At 54.0% G+C, this 16,034-nt stretch overlaps 1 protein-coding gene across 2 annotated transcripts in view; it reads left to right on the top strand.

Moving 5' to 3' along the window:
- Window positions 1–16,034, top strand: part of LOC100119616 (LHFPL tetraspan subfamily member 6 protein) — a 124,037-nt gene that overhangs the window by 36,388 nt on the left and 71,615 nt on the right. The gene's annotated exons all lie outside the window — the stretch shown is intronic.

Below are 16,034 nucleotides of genomic sequence, written 5' to 3'. Positions count from 1 at the left end.
AGCTTGCTCACGGCCGTGTCTAACGTCGGCACCACCGTGCTGCCTCTTCTTGTATTTTTTCCCTCCCGGGGAGCCCCCCGCGCGGAGATATAAATCTTTTACCGGTCCTAAGCCCCCGCCTTCATTTTACTGCCTGCCGTCAGATTGTTCTCCCACCCCCCCCCCCACCCCCCCGCCGGAGAATCCCACTCGTCCTCTTTATTTTCATTTCGCATAGCGCGCGCGTATACGCTTTTTGCGCGATTTCTCGCTTATCTCGCCGCGCGTCTTTCCAGCGCGGGCTCCTCTCGCGATCGCCTCCTTTTTTTTTCATCCCCCCCCCCCCCTATACTCATATTCTCGGCGATTGCGCGCTCTTTTTTTGCCTCGCTTCCTTTTCATTTCGCCCCCGCCGGCGGCTTTTTGCATCGCTCTGTCTCGTACATCATTCTCATCCGCTCGCGTTTCCCCCTTCCTCCGCGCTGGCTGCGTTTCAATGAATGTCGAGCGATAACATCATCCCTATCGCTTATTCAGCGCGATCGATTCCTGCGCGCGGCGCTTTTTTACCGTCACAGACGAGGGATTATTCGAGTCTGGATATTATTCGAGTGGCGGAAAGCCCGAGATGGCGCATACGTCATCGGGCAGGTGCCCTCTTGATCCTCTGCGGTGGAGGAGTCCGTCCCCGAAATTATTGGCTCTTCGCGCTGATGGATCCCCGGGAATCGGAGGCGATGGCGCGGACAATCGAGGCGTCGGCGCCTTTTTGTTTCATTCCCGGCCCTCGTGATTTCCTCAGGAGCTGACGCGTATTTCATCATTTTCGCGGACGTGCGCCGAATCTCCCCGGCGATGATCGGCCGGGCTATTTTTGTTCGCGGGAATCGATTAAACGAGTCCGCGGCCAGGTTGCCCATTAATTCTCGAGCAGCACTCGCTGGAAATTCGCGGAACACATTGTTTGCATCAACGGCGAACCGCCGCTGGCGCATAATAATTGATCTCACTTGGCCGGCCCTGTTTTTTATGCGCGCCGGCCACCATTAATCTCAATTAATTTGGTGCGCTGCTCGGCGTTAAAAGACTACTTGCCGCGGCCCGGCTATGCATGCCAAAGTTTTAATTGTTTTAAAATGCCTTCGCGCGAGCTCGCCCACCCGCAGCATCTCTTCCGTGCATTGTCGAGAGCTTGCCATGTGCGGAATGTCGATGAATGTACCGCGCGCGATGTTGTGCATCGAGTTGCACTCGGGTAAAATTCGAAAACGCATACAACTACCAATACGCTAGAACATTCGTAGATTCAGTTTATTTTCAATTTGGTTACAATTTTCGAAAATGAACTGTTTTGTGGGCGCGCGTTGCTTCCGAATAATTTGCCGCTGTAGAACTGTATTCTTCGTAGTGACGCAATATTGAAACGAGTTACGGTTTCTTTTCATCTCCGCGTCGCGCGACTCATCATAAAATGAACTCTCTCCAGCCGCGCGTTCCTCTGAAAAGCTGTTTACGTCCCGAGCGAACTGATTTCCAATGCGACGTGAAAATATTGAAATTCGAATGACGATGAGTTGCGTGATGTGGCGCGGCAGGTGCTGACCTTGAGGGAGGAAAGCACACATTTGCAGAGGCTGGCTCTGCTGCCGGTGCCGGATCCCCGGCAACTCCCCTTTCGCTGCCGCATCGGAGCCGACGAAACAAATGCGCATATTTCCCGCTCTCGCTCGGGGGGGAAATAAAATGAATCAACCGACACTTATCTCGAAAGATAGGATCGTTTCGGCGCTTTATTACGGGGAAAATCTTCCTCCCGGGCGTCTCGGTCCGTTGGCCGAAAAATGGCCAGCATTCGACATGCATACATTCATAACTCTCGCTGCGGACGTCGTCAAAGCCGGAATTAATCGGCGAGCCCTCTGCTCCCGAAGGCCGCTCCGAGCCCCCCTCGTTTTTCCGCCGCATAGGCCGAAAGGGAAAAGTCAGAGCGGGACGGAGATTGAAAAATGAAAATCCAGATGTAGCGTGCGCGCGCTCGGGCGAGTACCGGGGAGCGGAGACGTCGGCGCTGCTCGGCCGGGCCGATTTATTTCGGCCGAATGATAAACGCCCCCGCGGAGGGCATATGTCGGGAGAAATCTTTCTTGAGTAAAAGAATAATAGAATTACGTGGCCGGAAAGCACAAGCCGCTAATTATGCCGGCGAGTGGCGCTGTTGTGCGTGCATTAGGCTTATACGAAGACGTCTCGGTTTCGCGTATCGATTGCCTCGCGGGGGCATGAAACGGGCATAAAGCCGCACAGGCGAGCGTATTCATGCAGTCATTTCATCGAGAGAGGGGCAGCATCTCTGCGAAAGCAGCGGAGGATCCCGCTCTCTGACAAAGACGAATGCGTTATCTGGCTCGGCAGAATCGCAGTAGCCCGACGTCAGACCCGGCACGAAAATGATTGATCGTCGCGAGACGGACCGCCCACGCGATCATTTTTTCCCTCCTCACCCTCGCGCGCGACGCGACCCTCCTCGCCATTACTTTCCAGAGCCGAAATATCCATTGTTCTCTCGCCCCCCTCTCTCTCTCTCTCTCTCTCTCTCTCTCTCTCTCTTTCTCTCCCGCCGCTTTTTTCGCGCGTCATAAATATATTTATCGTTTTGCCGGCGATCGCGGATCGGCTTCGGACGTGACGGCTTATCCGTTTTCCACTGCTACGGGGAGTAGAGTGGAAATTCGAAGCGGCTCGCGTGTCCGTTAAATTAAATGAGGGCGTGCTGCTACACCTTTTTCTTTGGCTGTCCTTCCCCCGCGATTCGCCGTTCGCTTTTTTCGGCTCGGCCTCCGCTCTCGTCAGAATTCACTTTGCCGCCGCAGCGATACTCACCTCCGCGATCGGAAGAGGCAACATTTTTTCCTGCTTTGAAATTAAAATGGCAGGCTCGCAACAGGTTGATAAATTTCGGCCGGTCCCGATCGATCGCGATTCGAAAAATTTCAATTTCGTTCGGCCCTTTGTTCCGCAGCGCCGCGGTGACAAACCCCGGATATACCGCTGTTATTATTATTCCCGGCCGTTTTTTCCTTGTTATTTAATAACTTTTTTATTTTTTATCGCCCCGCTAACCCCATTGTTTTCAGCCGCGGGAGTAGCGTCGAAACTGCATGCGAGGCTTTGTTCCGATCGCCGCGAATAAAATTCAAACATAATCGTTTTGGCGCGCGGCAAAACGATTATTTTGAGCAGAAAAAGATTAACGCTCGGCGCATTGTTTCTATTCCGGCCGCTCGGCCGATTACGCGCAGCTTTTGTTCGCGGGCGCATCCATTGGTAGCGCGTCGCTCGCGCGGCTTTAATTTATAGAAAACCAGCGCGATTTCATAATGTATAGCTGCGCCGGATCGCGTTTGTCTTGCGGCGCAAATTCTTTTCATCAAAGTTACGAGCTCGGGTAAAAAGTGCCTTTATTCCCGTCGGCGCTCGCCCGAGCCGGGCTGTTATGAGATAATTAAAATACTTACAGCGCTCTCCGAGACACCTAATGGAAGCGAATAAAAAAGTTTATACACAGATATGCGAGCGCGCGCGCGCGCGGCGTAACGGCTTTAATTTTTTCAGCTGGAAACGCCGCCCCGGAGCCGAGAGACGCGTATAATTCATGTCCCTCGCGCGCAACTCCCCGCAATGAAAGTGGCCGCGTTTAATTTACTCCGTCCAAAATCGGCCGCGCACTTTTTTACGCGCAGTACCTGCGTGCGGGTGCAGCGCTGCCGGCCCTCCCGAACGTCGCCGCGTCCGCTACACTCTTATTCCGCGCATTTCGAGAAAGCGGCTCCGCCCGGGATTCCGCGGGCAGAGTTCTTTATTTTCCGCCGGACGGTAATTGCGGAAGAGATGAAACCATCGCGCGGCGGTCGGGGAAATGCGCGACTCCCTCTCTCTCTCTCTCTCCGATATACCCGCGGTATCGATCTTCCTCTTGATTTACGACGGCTTCTCGTTTTCAACCATACATGCCTCGAGTGAGCCGCGGTCGAAAAATTTGCGTCCGCCAGAAGTAGGTCGACTTCGCGGAGGGATCGAAAGATCGTTAATCCGCCGCGCGCTCTCTTAATTTCGCCTCTGTTTCTCTTTTGCCGATCCGCCTTTGTTTCTCTTCGCGGCAGCTTTTCCATTGACTTTGTTTCATTTCATCAAATCCTCGCCTCGCCGAATTTTTCTCGCTCTACCGAGCGAGCGACGCATTGAATTCGAGCCGAGTTATTTCGGGGATAACGACAGGCTCTCGGCTTGTTTGTTGAAGATCGAAATCTGTTTTTCCGCCGAGCGAGTCGGACGCACTTTTTTCCGACAAGCGCGCTGGCTGGCTGAGTAAATTACGGCGGGACAATGCTCGCGAAAATAAAGCGGAGATGCGCCGCGCAGATTCGGAAGAAAATTACGTAAACCGGAGGCGAGCGATTAATTTCTCCCACCGTGATTGATGCTCGGCGCCGAGAGAGCGAGAACCCAATTGTATACACAGGGCTCGCGATTAAACTTACCTCAAAGTGTGAAAGGAGACGCTCGCGAAGGGCGGCCGATCGATCAATCAATTAATCAGCCCGGAGCTCCGGCTCGGCGCCTACTTAATTTACTTCCCCCAATTTTTTCCGCAGCTCTCGTCTCTGCTTCTTCCCCCTTTTTTTTAACCGCATTCCACCGACGTGGCGTATCGGTGATCGGGGGATAGACACGCGAACAGATTGCTGTCGATAACTCCCTCCCCGACTGCCGCGTCACTTTGAGAGCGGCACGTCCGAGGAGGGCGAAATTTAATTACGCGTAGATACTAATCGCTGTTGTAATAAAATATGCTTGCAGCGATCGAAGCCTGGGTCACCGGGAAATCGAACGCCAGTATCGAGTCTCGCAGGATTCCTCACGCGCCAGAATACTCTTGTTCGAGCTTTTTGAAAGATCCGCGCGTCGGCCCCACCCACTCCATTAAAATAGCATTTCAGCCCGTAAAGGCAACTTGGCGGCATTCCGATTTCCGAGCGCCGCCTCCACTAAACGAATCGCTCCGCGCCTCGCTCCAGTCAATCAGCGGGCTTACATCTTCTTTGCCTCGCCCGCGGCGGCAAAAAGAGAAAGAGAAAAGCCGCGGCTGCATTTCCGAGCTCGGGAGCTAGAGAAACTATATACGCGCACACATCGACACGTGACGGCGGGATTCTCAGCCTTTCAATGGAGTGCGGTGGAGGACGCGCCGCGAATAATTTACATGGTAATGAGTATCGGCATTGGCTTTGCGCTCCCGGGGAACGAGGTCGCCGCTGTCGCGCGCACGCACGCCTCGCCGCGGCAAATTTTAAAAGTCGAACCTGCCGCTCGAGCGCTCCAAACAAGAAAGAAGAAATTGTCGCGCGAAACTTTCTATTGGCCCTCCGTGCACGCCCGATTTCAGCCCGCGGCTTCGAGAGCTTTCCGACGGACAGCGCTAATCAAGACGGCGGCTATTGGAATTACGTGTCGTTATTTTTTTCTGCCTCCCGGCGAGCATGAAACTCGGAGCGCAAAGGGATTTGAAAGGGTCGCGGCCGACTTTTTCCTCGATTTCAATCACACCCGGAGACAGCATCGCCGGCAAGTTTGCGCAGGCCTGCGCGCGACAGACGCGCGCTGTCTTTATGGCCGCGACCGCGAGTACGGGGAAAAATTCGAGCGATAAGCGGCCGCGAGCTTCTGTATTCCTCCGGCGGCGGGGCTGATCGCGAAAACTATTTTAATGCGCGGCCCGCGAAACTCAATCAGGCCGGCTAACAAAGCCCCGACAAATCCCAGCATTGGGACCCCGCGGCGACAGCGAACTTTTTAATTTTCTTATCTCTCGCTCTCTCTCTCTCTCTCTCTCTCTCGGACTCGCTAAACAAATTTAAAAGTAATCGCGCCGAGTCTCTTATCGAAGAGCAAAGGCAGCTCGATCGCCTCTTCCCCGAGTTTGCCGCGCAAAAAAAGCGAGAGGAGGCGCCGCCGAGTCATAAAAAGAAGTTCAAAGTAGCGCGAGTGCCGGGGCGGTCGCAGAGAGATAGAGCGAGAGAGCGAGGACTCGAGGAAGAAGGGCGGCAGCTGTGTTGTATCGCGCAAACATTTTCGCCTCGGGTAGAAACTTAATTTCTGACGGCTCCGACACTCTAGCCCGGCTTTGTGCCGAGGCGAGCTTTGATTTTTCAGACGTGCTCGACGCGCGCCTCCACCACTGATCTCGGCCTAATCAACGGGGTCAACGCTTCAACTGCAGCGGAAACAGTACGAGAACGAACGATCCGAGGGGCGAAATATGTGCGGCTGATAAACGGGCGAGTAATTTAAAATCGAAGCTTGCGCTCGTAAATTACGCTGGCTGCGTCCATAAATTAGTCGGCGCCGCGGGAAAAACGCGCAAAACGCGCGACAAAACATACAAATGATTTCGCAATCGGGCGTTCGGCTTTTCGAGCTGAAATTCGTTCTTGCAAAGGCGCGCCGCACGCGTAAATATCTTTTATCTGCAAATATTTTCTTCGCGCAGCCGCGATTTATTATTGAATCAGTCGAACGCGCACTGCTGGAAAAAATGTCATACGGATAGGGCGAGATTATCGGATTAAAGCGTTCTTTTTCAATTTCCTACTCGCGCGCAAGCTGATACGCTCTTTAATCGATTCTCTCTCTCTCTCTCTCTCTCTCTCTCTCACTTTCGGGCGGCATGCCTTATACGCCTCGTTCGATATATTTGCATCCTTAAAATTCCTCCCGCTTTTCTCCACTCCTCCAGCAATCCTCTCGACTTATTTCGCTTAAAAATGCATGCAATGGTACAGATGAAAATCCGCACTGCGCAAGCACATCGGCCTCGTTCTCCTGCATTATGCAGTGTTCGTCAGAACGCGGTTTCATCATCAGCCGAAGACCTTCGCCGAAATTACCATCTCCTGCGACAACTCCGGGAACTGGATTTCGATAATTGAGTCGAATTTCATCGGGATCGGGAAAAAATCAGCATTAACGCGATTTTCAATTTCCCCAGTTTCATGAGCGGGCAGTTTAAAAGGAACGAGCCGATCGCGCGAAAGGTGAAATTTTTTCGATACGGCGCTCTCGCAGCCATGTAGATCGGACTTAATTAAGGCCAACAGCAGCCCTCGCCTCGGCGCGCGTGTGTGCATGTGCAATTTAAAAGGGTGCACTGCGTGCGCGCGAGCCGGCGCAAAGGCGTATAATTCGCGAGGAAATTTGCGAGCTCTCGCTAATTGGCCGAATTTCCCGTGGACGTGTGCATAAAATATGTCGCCGCACTCTCGCGCGCACCTACAATGTACTCTGCCAAATTGTCGCGTAATACGGCAATTTAATATGCTTGCAAGCTCGCGCGGGGATTCGCATCGCGATGATTTTTACTTTTTCCCGCGGGCCGACGAGGGCCGGTCCGGGACCTTGAATTATTAAGATTGTTTATCGCAACGCGACGAGACGGAGCAGAGGTCGGGGGAAAATCAAATATCCGCGAAATTACCCGCGAACATCGGCACTGGCGCGGCAATTATTAAAGCGAAAAGAAGCCGCGAGGATGAGCCCCCATTGAATTTCCAGCCGCGAAAATAACGCCCGCAGCCGAGGTCCATTGTCCGGGCGGCGCGTGCTCGCGTTTAATTGCATACTTTCCGCGCATAAAGTCCGGCTCGCGCGCAGTATGTATAAAAATCCGCGGCGCGGCTCGTTTTCGAAATGGAATTATAAGGGCGGCGCCGGCGCTCGGCTCTTTGTGCAATAAGAATTACAGCCGCGGCCGAATCCCCTCGTTAATTCAAGTGCGCCCGCGAGTTATTATCTTCGTCTCGTTAGATAGAGAGCCGCGCGCCGCCTTTATATACCTGCGCCGCTTCGGCTATTCACCATCCCGGCCGCGTATCGAGATCTCCACTAATTTTCCACTTATCTGACGTCCGATGCTTTTGCGGCTTTTGGCTTTTCTGGATATCAATCCGTATACTCTCTGGCTCGTTCTCTCGTTCGCCTTTGAACTATTTTGTCAACCAGCAGTTTTTATACATTGATTTGAAATAGTGCACCACGCCACGCATTCTACTGACGTTTTCGACAGTAAGGGGAGAGAGCTTCTCGAAAACTTAATCGCGCGCAAGCAGCAGTGAACTATGAAAGGGCGCGACGGGGGCAATGAAAAACCGCAGATTCGAATTTATGCCCTCTCTCTCTCTCTCTCTCTCTCTCTCTCTCTCTCTCTCTCTCGGCGCTCGGCATTTAATTACGGCCGCCTCCTATAGCCGGCCCTCCACGCGCAACTAATAAAAAAGACCTAATAAGATCGCGGTGTACTACAATATGCGGCATCTCGAGGCTGCGCTCGCAAATTCCCCGCGAAACTTCGCGTATAGCCTATAAATTAAGTTCCGATAAGACGCGGAAAAAGGAGGACTCTTGGCGCGGCGGCAGAGGCAGAGTAAGAGTAAGAAGAAGAAGAGGAAGGAGCCCCGGGAGCTGGTGGAGGAGGAACAAGTAGCGGCAGATCGACGACATCGCCGCCAGCGGCGGGAGAGAAAAAAAGAAAAAAAAGACAAAAAAAGACAAAAAAAAGACAGAAAAAGAGTCCGCCCTGGTCATACCTCCAATATATGTATATACGCCGTGCGCGGGGACTGCAATCTGCTTAACAAAGAGGCGCATCTCGAAAAATCGATGGCCGAACTTAGTTCATAACCGCGGGGCTCTGTATATAGACGCGCGCCAGGCGAGAGGAGGACAAGGGGAAAAAAGCTCATCTCGCCAGTGCGACAGAGGAGCCCTCTTCCGCAGCGCGGCCGCCGGCCGGCGATTTGGCCGGCGTCGTAAAAATCGGCCGGATCGATTATACTGCCACACGCGTAGGCGCGCGTGGGGCTGAAAGCAAGCCCTCCTCCATACACTCGGCTCGCTGCAAGCTCCGGGGTATTAATATTTATTAGTTCCGCAACTCTTGGCCTTTCCTCGGCGGCAGCAGCAGCTCGCGCGCCACTCGATGATTTATCGAGAAACTTTCGGCCAGCGCCCGCGCGCTCCTTCTTCGCTAGGCCGCGCGAGCTCTGCCAGCGCCTCGGAATAATAGCCCCGGCGATTTAAAGTTTCGAAAGCACGAGCGACATTTTTATAGATATCCGGACGCGAGCGAGGCAGCCGCAGAAGCTGCGGAGAGTTGGAGAGAGAGAGAGAGAGAGAGAGAGAGAGTGACTAAGACGAAGGGGCAGCGAGGCGAAAGTCTCGGTTCCGCGGAGGTGACGGACCGCTGGACTGAGCTTTTTCTGCCGTTTTTCGACTTTGTTTTCGACGCTCGGAACTCTAATTAGCGGCTCGAGCGAGTCGGAGAATGGCGATATTTTCGACTCGATCGGCGCGCTATAGAGCGTACCTGCATTATCCCCGCTCTATATGCGGCCGCGGTCTCGCCTCATCGAAAGTTGCCTTTCCAATTTTCAAAAAGTTCGCAACAGTTTGCGTATATTATAACTAAATTTCAAAGCGAGATCGCCGTTCCGATAAACTTCTTGATGGCCGTCCCCCCGCCTCTCCGTTTATACATTCATGGCGCCGCGCGCATTTTCGCCTATTTACTTATTAATTTAACGCCATTCGAATAAAAATAACGCAACGCCGTAATCTATGTGCGCTGAACTTGTCTCTCGTCGCGCGCGCGTGCTCCAGCTCCTAAGAACGAAGCTTTGCGACAATGGGGTGCCCGAGTTCGCGGACTACTTACGCGCCGACGACGGCTTCCGTTCCGCCTTGGCGAAAGCCTCGGCTGCTTCTCCCGGCCCCAGAATCAACAAGCATAACCAGACTTGATGCGCTTCGGGTCACACGCGCAGCTCTGCGTATACGAGTAACGCCTGTTTCTAGTCCTATTTAATAAGGTAATTTCGATTTGAAAAGAGTTCGCGGGCCGAACTAATTAAACTTTCCGCGGCATATCAAGTGGCAAGCTCATTTGAATGTGCCTCTCGGAAATCTCGGCCGAAAACGTTAAACACAAAAGCTTTGTCTCGTCGATCACAGAGCGCGAGGCTCCTCCTCAGTCTTGGCGCAAGCTCCCTCGCCTCTCCGGCGGAGCGGCGCGGAATTTGAAATTACTTGAACCATGGAATCTACTCAGGAGAAATTTATTTCCAGCCTGGAAAAAAGTTCCTTTCCGCGCAGAAACTATCTGAAACAAAGTTGCGGTCATTTAAAAGTTCGGCCAAAGCTAAATTAAGTCATAAAAGCTTCATCCCCTTCGGACTCTCCTCCTTTTTTCGTTTCCATTAGCATTATATTCCCGGCGGCGCAATGCATAAGTAATGCGCGAGCGAAATATCATAATCATTTAAACAAAATTATAGCCGCAATCAGCCCCGAGCCGGCTCGATCAAAGGCGGCTTCGATAGCAGGCGGCCCACAACAAAAAGATTTGCATGTATTGTCGCGAGCGTAATTGCCGAATAACAAATGCGGGGGCTTCCTTACCCGACAAAAGCGGCCGAGTAATGGCCGGGCTCTCGTTGCAATTTAAAAAGCCCGCGCAGAGCGAAATAAATCGTCGTCGGACGCGCTGCATGACTGGCCGTGTACATAAGGAATTTTCGTATGGAGCGCGCGCGGCTCGCGAATTCCGCGAAAGGCCGAAAGCTCCATTGTTTCGCCAAAAAGGCTTTGCGAGCTTTCCCGAACCGGAGTATTCGGCATTTTTCAAACGAACGACCGCATAAATTATTGCGTTTGAGGCATGCTCCCTGCAAAAAGGCCCGGCTCGAAGCTAAGTATGTACAGTTGGGAGGACCGAAGCGAAGAGGCTCGCGGAGAGAGAATAAATAGCGCCGCTCAGCCGCCATTAGTGCGCGCGAGCGGGGCGCATAACGAGGCCCCCGTCGCCGTTAATAACGTCACGTCGAACTCGTATCTATTATTCAGCTGTAATTATGTCATTCCGATTTCGACCCCATTAGAGCCGAGTCTCGTCATCCCCCCGGCGGCGCGCATCCTTTCCTTCCCGCCGGCAGCCGTGAAACGCTTACCCGTCGAATTACCAAGTTCGCTCGACCGAATGTTGAAACTCTTGAAAGTTGAGACTGCAGGAGGAAAATCGAGGCGCGGCCCGATCGTTCCTCGCCTCGTCCCAGAGGGTACATCCGACCGACCAGGAGCGTGTGTGCAGCGAGTTCGCTCGCGCGACCAATCCACTCGGCGCGAAACTGATCAAAATCTCGCTGCAGCCGATCCCGGAGGGCCGCTGGACGGACGGACGGACGGACGGACGGACGGCCGGAAGGAAGCCTTTGCAGAGCGCGCCGGGCTCCCTTTTCATTCGATTTCGACGGAGCTCGCGGCCGGAACGATTCCACGCGATTATACGCGAGACAGCGCAAGGGATTGAGATTTTTCCGATCAGAAAGAAAGTCGCTTGGGCGAATTAAAATTTCCGCCTAGGTTGTTCGAGCTGGAAAGTCGTCGATGAACTCCCCAGTCAAAGTTGCCGAGTTACCGGCCGTCGTATCTACTCGGGGCTGTTATGTGTGCGCGGCCGTATAATGCCGATGTTATTTCGGCGAACTTTAGCCAGGAATTCGAGAACTTTGCGAGCCCAGGAGTCAAATTTTGTTTCAAAGTATTCCGGAAACAGGGCGCCGTGGTAAGCGACGATACTGCTTTCGGTCGTCTCTGCTGCCTTTCGTCAGAGAACGTCGAGTTTTCCGCAGGCACGTTATTATTTCGGAGAACGAGTCATTCCTGGCTTTTTCAATTTTCAAAACCCACGCTCGCAATTTCCGTTTGTCTCCGCGAACGGAACAACATGATCGGCCGACTTTTATAGTCCGGCAAGCGCATCGATTTCAATAAGGCATGCAGATTCTAACGAAGTCGCAGCGGCGATAAATCTCCTGCGGGGAGAAAGACGCCGCGGCCGTTCGAGAGCTCGGAGCATATAAATATAAATCGCGGCCATAGGAGAAGCCCCGAGTCAGCGGTCTGCGGCTCTGAATTCAAAAATCCCGGCCGCGCGCAACGGAGCAATACGGGCCAATCGGAGACGGGAGTAGTTGACGAGGCGACGACAGACGCGTACGCGATCAGCGCGGTACACACTCTCGCGGCGGCAGGAAATCCCGGACTATTATTCCGAGCCGTTTGCTCGAGCGGCAATTCCGGGCGCTTGGCTTTTTTCCCTTATTACGCCGGGAGCGCGCTTGTTTCATCCGCGTAAATCGAATCGAATTTCTTCGGAAAATAAACCCAGAAGTGCCCCTCGGCGCTTATCTGCTGGCGCGCGACTCCGCCGCGAGAGCGCCGGGTATTCCGAGGAGCGCTTTACGCGCGCCATGAATTCTCGCGTAATCGACGAATTCATTGCGTGGGGGGAAGCTCCGCTCTCCTTTTCCAGCTCTGTCTCCCGCCCCTCCTCTCCTCGGGGGCTTTAATAACGTTTTTATTAAGCCATTGTACTCGCGACGGCTGTCAACTCCTCGGCTGCGAGAGCTGTTGCTCGAGTCGGACGTAATTGAAGCAGATCTGCTTTTCGCGGCACACTCGACGTGTCGGGCACGGACGGAGTATCATTGTGCTCGCTCTCGGCCCCGCACTCGCTGTCTTCTCGAGCGGCCATTCTTCGCCGGCGGCCAGCGTCGACGGCCGATTGACAGATCGGCCCTACGACGATGACACATGCTTATACACACCGCTCGCGAGCGCGCGCGCGCGCGCGTCGTGTAAGAGAATATAAGCGACAGGGCCGGGGGAGGCGAGCTCGGAATACAAATGGCTCGGGGTGCATTCCGGCCACGTATATCGGGGGGACAGCGGCCCGTCTCGTTTTTGACGCGCGGCCCTCGACGCGAGAGATTTTTCAGAAAAATACACTCCGCCTAAAAGCCGCCCTCGCTTGCGCTCCCCGGGCACGCGGCCGCTGAAAAACTGCGCGCACTCGTACAATCGAGTCGAGTGGCTCGGGCGGGCATCGATTTGTTTGGCCGAGCGGACGAGCCTGGATCGCCGGCAGTAATGATCGATTTATTCGCGGGCGGATTGCAAAGGGCTGGGAGAGCCAGGGAAAAATTCCGTTTGCCTTTGCGCCCGATTAAAAGCTCTCATTAGTCGAGCTCGGAGTTATTCGCGTTCGTCAATCATGCACGAGTCTCGCTGCGGCGCTCGCGTTTCTTTGAGGCTTCGTTTTCATCGTACGCAAAAGAGGGGCCAAGCCAAAGGACGGAGTAGCCCGGGCTCGTCGGACTCCGAGCAAACAACGGCCGCGCCAAAATGAAGCGGATTTTCATGCGCCTCTACATTAAACGGCCTTTGTAGCTGTGCGCACAGAGCGCGCCGCCAAGGTTATAACTTGGCGCGTAGCGACGTCAGGCCAGTATCAGTGCGGGGCGAGCGCGCCGGGGATTCCCCAAAGTTATTGGCCGGCGGGAAATGGGCCAGCGGTTTTGCCCTTTGATCGCGTGCGCTCGCCGCCGACGCGACTTATGGCCCAAAGGCCGATTCTCGGGGACACGCTGACTTGTCGAGATTGCGCCGGCCCTGCAGCCAGGCTGTTTACGCGGATTGCGCCCGCTTTTGTTTTTCGCGTTTTATGGACTGATTGATCAATGTTTACTGGATGGAATAATAAACAGCGTCGCGTTGCCTCCGCTGTGATATTTGCACCACTGTGGACCAGCTGGGATTTATACAGTTCGCATTTACGGCTTCGGCTTTGTGGCACCGCGACTAATTGATGCATGGCTCTGAATGATGGTTCGCATCAGTATCGGGCGTCGACGTTACCGCGCGGCTCCGCGCCGAGTTTATTTTTCTCGTATTATATGCGCCGGCATTGTTGCCGAACTCGATCGAAGGGTAATCCGCGCACTCGCTGTATTCGCCTGGTCTCGTATTAAAACAGCGCCGTTTGACGGTTTTTCATTACGCCGTTATTTCTAAGCGCAGTTCGAATCGGCTCGACTGCGTTTGTCATTGGGCCATTAAATACGCCAGCGAGCGTTATTAACGTTTGCGATCGCAGCAGTAGCTCGCTAGAGGGCAAAACAAAGCCGCATTAGCCCGCGCCGTTGTGATGGAAGCTCGCTAACGCACAGAGCCAGCTCGAAAATTTCTGAGCCCGTTTGCACGCGACGGCATTCTCGAAATATGTACAAAAAGCGGCATGATTGTCGAACGCTCCATAAAGTTCTCGTGTATGATAATGACGAGCACACGGCCACTCGTTAGGCCCTCTAAACTTCCCGATGCGCCGGGCGCGGAATTCGAAAAAGCGGGCAACGCGCGGCCGGCATAACGAGCCAAAAAGAGGTAGACTCGCGCGAGTCCTCCTGGCTCGAGTCCAAAAAGCGCGCGTCCGCTTAATCGGGATGAATCAGCGGGCCGAAGAAGAAGCGCCGAGAGACGGCGGCTTTCATTCCGCGCGATCGCGTTGATATTTTTCTGATTGCCGGCGCTTCGGGCCGCGGAAGCCGCGGAAGTAACGGAGCGTCGCACGCACGCGGGGGCGCTCTGGCCTTTTTGAAATTTATTCAAGCAATCGGCGTGAAAAACGCCCTTGAAGCGTTGTCGAGCGTATTTCACTCGGCTCGATAAAAATTCACGGTACTCGCTCTCTTTCCGGGCCGCGTGTTGACTGCTGTTACACCGGTGAAAAATTCAACTGCGTAACGCTCGCCCGCTCGCTCTCTTTTGTTGTATACACAGCGGTCCATTATTATTCGGCGACGGGATAGGCCGCGACGCGCCGTGTTTTTTAACGGAAAACGCGAGCGCTATCGCTCGCCGGCGCGCGCCGAATTTGAATTTTAAATGATGCGCGCGCGCCCCAATGACTTTTGGGTTATTGAGCGGGAAAATGTCACTGTTATTCACTGCCCGTTAAAAATAATTCGCGCCCGGCTGTCGGGGGTAATTCTTTTTCGAAGCGGGTTAATCAATGCGTAGGAGCAGCTGCACAAGCTCGCGCGCTTTCCGAGAATAACGCTTGTTAGCCAACTATGATGATGTTCGCGGACTCGGGGGCTACGTGTCGAACATTCATTGCCGGCGCTACACGAGACCTGCATGCGATTGCGGAGCCGCGCCGAGTTAGCTATGCCGCGTGCGACTGCGAGAGCTCCGACGCCCAATTGCCCCCCTCGAGCCGCGCGCAACTTGGTCGGACGAGCAGGAGCCGCGATAAACACTCGCCTTTATTCGAAAACACCTCGCGCTTTATATCGCCGCCGCGGCGCACTAAAATCCACGCGCCGTTCGGCTGGCCGACTTCCAAAAGACGGGCGGAAGAAGCGGCCGCGTCCGTCTCGCGCTCGCAAATAAGCTGCACATGACGCGAAGCGCTCTCTCTCTCTCTCTCTCTCTCTCTCTCTCTCTCAGGTTTATTAGCCGCGCGGCCAACAACAAGCGGTGATTTGCGAGCCGCGCGTGTTTTCTTGCGATACCCGGCGTCGCCCGCCGCGGCGGATGCTTTACTTTCAATGAGTTTGTTATTTCGAGCGAGCGGTGCGCTTTGCATTGATCAAAGATTGCGGAAAATTAATGGGCTGTTTACGGCTCGCCGGAGGAATTTTTCAAAACAAAGCACTTTATTGTCGCGCATTACGGCGCGTGCGCGGCCTGTCGATACTATGCGGGGATGCTGCCAACTCGGCCCGCGGTGTATTATTACGTTGACGAGCTGCGATGCTGATAAAAGTTTTTAAGTGGTTTTTCGTTATTGGGTCAGAGAGCCGCGGGAGAGCCGCGGGAGAGCCGCTATCGGAGCTCGCTCGCGCGCACAACTTTCTTCCGGCAAGCCCGTCCGTCCGTTCCTGTCTTCCTTTTTTTCCCTCCTCCTTCTTCGACTCTCTTGGCAGCCCGAAACCCGATAAAGGGAGGACGGGGCCTGGATTTTTTCCGATTTCGAACCTGTGCTGCAGAGCGTCCGGCTAATTGGCACGAATGCGCCGGCTTTTTTCGCACTCGACTATTTATTCAACCTTGATATACATCCGGCTTAATTCACTCGAGCTTCGCACTCGCTTTATGCCGGC

The sequence above is a fragment of the Nasonia vitripennis genome, chromosome 3 (assembly GCF_009193385.2).
Source record: "Nasonia vitripennis strain AsymCx chromosome 3, Nvit_psr_1.1, whole genome shotgun sequence".
Lineage (NCBI taxonomy): Eukaryota > Metazoa > Arthropoda > Insecta > Hymenoptera > Pteromalidae > Nasonia > Nasonia vitripennis.
The sequence above is the reverse complement of the archived record's forward strand: the minus strand, read 5'-3'. Positions and strand labels throughout refer to the sequence as shown.